Source organism: Peromyscus californicus, unplaced genomic scaffold (genome assembly GCF_007827085.1).
Source record: "Peromyscus californicus insignis strain IS unplaced genomic scaffold, ASM782708v3 Scaffold_9__1_contigs__length_137607984, whole genome shotgun sequence".
Lineage (NCBI taxonomy): Eukaryota > Metazoa > Chordata > Mammalia > Rodentia > Cricetidae > Peromyscus > Peromyscus californicus.
In genome coordinates, this window is record NW_026294617.1 from 100,017,880 (window position 1) to 100,023,426 (window position 5,547).

At 45.8% G+C, this 5,547-nt stretch overlaps 1 pseudogene; it reads right to left on the minus strand.

Moving 5' to 3' along the window:
- Window positions 1-631: 631 nt before the first annotated feature.
- LOC128106682 (60S ribosomal protein L19-like) lies at window positions 632-2,153 on the minus strand (annotated as a pseudogene).
- Window positions 2,154-5,547: the final 3,394 nt, after the last annotated feature.

Consider the following 5,547-nt stretch of genomic DNA (forward strand, 5'->3'; position numbering starts at 1 on the left):
TTAGTAAGGAATAAGAATAAATGAGAATTTATTTTGATAAATGAGAATTCCTGGAAAGAAGCGCCCTGCATAGGCTGATGGACTAATGGAAACCTAAATGACTAAGGAAAATTTGGAAAGCTGATCCTAGCCTAATTTCTTTTGGGCTTTTTTTTTGGTTTTGGTTTTGGTTTTTGGAGACAAGGTTTCTCTGTGTAGCTAGCTGTGACTGGCTGTCCTGGACTCGCTCTGTAGACCAGGCTGCCCTCAAACTCAGAGATCCCCCTGCCGCTGCCTCCTCAGTGCTGGGATTAAAGGTGTATGCCACCCCCCACTTGGCCTTTTCTGGGCTGTTTTTATCCCCCTGAAGATCCATCCCTTGTCCACCTCTGTATCAGACCTAATGTCCTGATTAAACAGATAAAAGCCTTTGGAATATATTAACTTTACACAACTCCATTCTCCACCAATGGAAGGGCAAAGAATGCTATCACATAACCTATGAGACCTACAGTTGAGGTTCCTCTGCCTGTTATAAATGCCCACTTAATGTTTGCACCACTGTATTTTTTATTTTATTCATTTTTTAAGGATTGTTATGTTAATGACTGATGTAACACTGAGGCCACTATGTACAGGCATGAGGACGACTTTATTTCTTGGTCTCTTCCTCCTTGGACACAGTCTTGACGAACTCCTCCTTCTTGGATGGAAGGTACTCCTCACAGAGCTTGCATGCTTCCTTAGCTCTCAACCTGTGGGCCTCAGTCTCATCAGCCAGGAGCTTCTTCTCAGTGGCCTTGTCTGACTTTAGCTTGTGGATGTGTTCCTTGAGAATCAGCTTATTTTTGAACACATTCTGTTAGGTTTCTAAGGCAGCAGAAAGAGACAGGAGTCTGACCTTCAACAGCCGGGACTGTGTTTATGAGTGTACACAGTAAAGGGCAGTCTCTCTCCTGCAGGACATTGAGGGGTCTACCAGGGAAGAAGATGGCTATGACCCTTTAGAGGTGGGATGAGGAATGAGGAAATTGTTTCAGCACATAGCCCATGTTTCTTTTCTGGTGTCTCTTCTCTCTGAAGTTGTTTGCCCATGGTGAGATAGGCTGTCCCAACAGACATTCCTTTCTATGATGACCCAGCAGGGTCATCTGTGATCTTGAGGAACCCTGTTTCACAGGTGAGGAATTCTATCATGTTCCCCTTCACCTTCAGGTTCGGGCTGTGATACACGTGGCAGTTAGACTCCTTTGAGAGAAGCCAGCTCCGACTCTGCCCCCTTCTCAACTAAGTCACCTTCTCGGGCATTTGAACCCTGACTGTACCCTTCTGCTTCCGTATACCTATATGCCTGCCCTTCTGCTGAGCCAAGGCGTTTTTCCAGAATCTAGCCCAAGAATGGTCACAGGCTTCCAGATGACAAGCCCATCTTTAATCAGCTTCCAGATCTGCTGACAGGAGTTAGTGTTGGTGATTTCTTTGCTCTCGCTAGGATGCAACCACAACCAGGCTGTCATTTTGCTACAGTGGACGACACGATGGTCGAAGCCTCTCTTGAAGCGTGAGTGTATTCCCGGGTAGAGCTGCAGCAGTGAAGGGACCAGAACATTCCTTAAATGCCTTGATTTATAGCCTTCTTTGTTCTGTTACTATGAGAGCTCCAGGAAACTGTTTCCACACTGGAACACGGGGTAACCTGGGGTTTCCTGGGCCATGGCCACTCAAATTTGGCTCCAGAGTAAACTATCTCTTATTCCTTTTGAGATGAAAGTTGTGTGGTTTTCATCAATAGGATATTTGCTATAATAAGTTTTTTCAGTACTGAACTTAGGGTGACATGCAGGGTGGGAAAATGTTCTATCACTAAATTATTTTCCCATCCCCGTTATTACAGCTTACGTGTGAATAAGCAAGATCCTTTCATGCCCTGTGGCTCCCCTGGCCTAAGACCTCGAGAAAAATTTCAATACTGTTCAGTCCTCATAAGTAGACTTTATGAATGCTTTGTTGTTGTTGTTTTATTACATTTATTTATTGTGTGGATGTGAATCCAAGAAGACTGACTGCCACGTGTATCACAGCCTGAACCCCAATGTGAAGGGAAACAGGGTATGGTGCCTCACCTGTAAAACAGGATTCCTAAAAGATCGCAGATGACCTTGCTGGGTCATCATCTCCGGCCATGGCATGAGGTCAGAAGACAGCCCGTGGGAGTCAGCTATCTCCTTCTCCCACGTAGATCCTTGAAATCAACAGGCTTGGCCAGAAGTGCTTAGCTCACTGAGATATCTAACCGATCCAAGACATTTGAAGGATAGAAACACAATGCATTATATGTTTAAAATAGAAAATATAATTAATGATGACTAAGTAGATTATCACCATCATCATCATCATCCTTTTAGACTTAAATAGATAAAATTTGGAGGCTGAAAGTATAGTAAGTTAAGCCAAGACTGTACTCTGCCTTCTACTTTAGGAAGTTTGTTGGATCTTCATAGCAATTCTGCATGAAGGGATTGCATTCACTTCTGCCAGGGTGCATGGATGTTTTGCCTGCATACATGTCTGGGCACCAGATGTGTGCCGTGCCTGCAGAAGAAGGTGTCAGATCCCCTGGACCCGGAGTTACAGATGATGGTGGGTGGGTCTCAGAATCTAGTGCTCTTAAACACTGAGCCTTCTCTCCAGTCCCATCAGTGGAAAATTCTTGGCTTTTTGTGACCATCTACCAAGGAGGAGACTGACCAGTCCGCACCAGCAAGCCCTCCTCAGGTTATTCTGAGGCAATGTTAAATCAGTTAAATGTTAAATCTTAATATCTTAGATCAGTTAAAATCACTGGTCTAAGATACAACCTTTTTATCTAATTAGTTATGATCCCCAGATAAGTATGAGAGTAGGAGAGAGAGAGACAGGAACAGATTGATTCAGTAGTTGTATATGATCCAATGATCAAAAGTATCTTTTATTAAAGAGGCTTCTAATTGAGAACTTTGTTCGAGCTCTATCTGGATTTTTGTTCTTAGTCCAGGTGGTCTGTAGCTAGAGTTTTCCTTCATGGCCCACAGTCAGGACAAATCTCTGTCACCTGCCAGTCCCACAGCCGCTCAGACCCAACCAAGTAAACATAGAGACTTATATTGCTTACAAACTGTATGGCTGAGGCAGGCTTCTTGTTAACTGTTCTTATATCTTAAATTAACCCATTTCTATAAATCTATACCTTGCCACATGGATCGTGGCTTACCGGCATCTTCACATGCTGCTTGTCATGGGGGCGGCTGGCAGTGTCTCCCTGACTCAGCCTTCCACTTCCCAGAATTCTCCTCTCTCCTTGTCCCACCTATGCTTCCTGCCTGGCCACTGGCCAATCAGTGTTTTATTTATACAGAACGATCTCCACAGCAGTGGTCCACTTACGTGGGGAAGAGATTGCATTAGAACCATTGCTGCCGGAGGTTCTCCTCCCACATTATCTGTGATTGCTTAAGGGGGACCTTGAGAGATTAGCTCTGCTATCAGTTCTCTTCCTCCTGGCTCCAGTCCTTGGAGAACACTTAACTGTAAAGACCAGAATGATGAGAGTAAGCCTCTCATGAAGCAAGAAGAAGGACAAATCGCAAGTGGTGTGTCATGGACCAAGAAGGGCAAAGGGTAAAGTTGGCATTTTATCTGATGCGAGATTGCTTACGAGTGATCCGTCCAACTGTTCCTAGTGTCTGAGAGTAGAGGGCAGAGTGCTCTTTCTGACTCGTTGTCTAAATGCATCCTGATGTAACAGGCACACGGACGCTGCTTTGCTAAAATCATTTGAGCCTGCACAGCTAACGTCAATCATGTGAAAACCTAACACCTCTGCTTGCCTCCTTTACTTTGGGTCACTCCCCTCCTCGGCTCTGTATTAGGTGTGATAATCACTAGAACCTCGATAATCTGTCTAAAACCCAGCGGCACCTAACTGAGCCCCTTCGAGGCTGAAGGCACAAAGAGTCATCCTGCTAAAGCTGCCAGGAGTACCAATAGCTTGTGGGCAAGGTAGATCACAGCCAAATGAGAGCAGCACTCTACGAGGGAGAGGCTATGCTCTCGAACAGAAGTCACCATCTTATACAAATCAGATCCTTCCCCTGAAGCTGACAGAGGACCCACCTGCAGAGTCGGAGCTGAGACCAGATCTGATGACTTATGCAGGATTCTTACTTCTTGCCCCAATTCTTCCTCAGTTTAAACCTAAAGCTCCTATCAGTACCTTGTAGATGAAATTGTTCTTCCCAATGTGTGCTCATGAAATCACCTCTCTGCTTTTCATCACTCCTTGCCTCTTTAGTTGGTGTCCTGAGATTAATGGCTGAACATAGCCTGCTGTGGTTCCTGGAGCCAGGGCATTTTCCCCTAAAACTCTGGTTGTACAAATACACTGGGTTCATATATAGCAGCAATTAGGGTGGCCTGGGATGTTCAGCAGCCACCACTCCGGAGGGTCTAAAGCTCAATGTTCATTGTCAGACTTAAGGGAATAGTTGTTGGAAAAAAGCCCCGAGGAAGATGAGGGGTGGGGACAGAGGACATCCCACAGGGAAGCAGTCTGCTTCTTGCCAGAGAGTAGTGATTTCCAAAGGGTCTTAAAAGGGAAGGAAAAGTCAATGGTGCTTTCATTAGAGGCAAAAATGCAAGGCAGGGCTGGTGCCTGACTTAGCCCTAGGTCTTCCTTGCTGCCTTGGTTTACAGACTCTTCAAAATCTGTGGCCAATCCAGATGAAAACGAGGCTGTCAAGTGTATGAGGAAGACAACGCTGCTCCCAGACAGGCAAGAGTCCCAGCGACCAATGCTGTCACCACTGCACCTAAGTATCTTTTTTCCCTGAACCTGCACCAAGAGCTGCATTCAGCCCAGGCACTCAAAACAACCATCAGGCAACATCATGCCTCAAGAGGGCCTTCCCATGATCCTACCAGATGACAGCTCTCTGCCTTGCAGAAATACAGAACAGAGTGAAGGAGGATGAAGCCATTAGTGAGCAAATAACTGTGTGCCACCCTTCTGTCCCCTACAATCGCATTAGGTAGATTTTTTTTAATACCATTCTTAGATGGAGAAGCAATGTAGACAAGACCATGTGACTAATTGCAAGCAACATGGCTTCAAAGAGGCAGAAGGAGGATGTCAATGGGCCCCAAAGTCCACGCTCTCCTCATCATTGTACTAGCACTGCAGAACGGGCTGACCACCTGCCTCCGGGACGACGAGCACATCCAGCAGTCTTGTGAACTGTCAGCCACAAATGGCTGACGACGCCCATGCTGCCTTTCTTGACTTTAGACGAATGTCTCAATTTTATGGATTTAAGAGAATTGTTATGTACTCCTGTCACCTACAAAAAGACTTGGAGGGCCAGTGGCATGGTTCAGGGGGTAAAAGAGTTTGCCACCCAGGCCTGACAACCTGAGTTCAACCTGTAGTTCCAATGGTGGAAGGAGAGAGCCAACTCCCAAAAGTCGCCCTCTGACCTCTACACACACACACACACACACACACACACACACACACACACACACACATACACA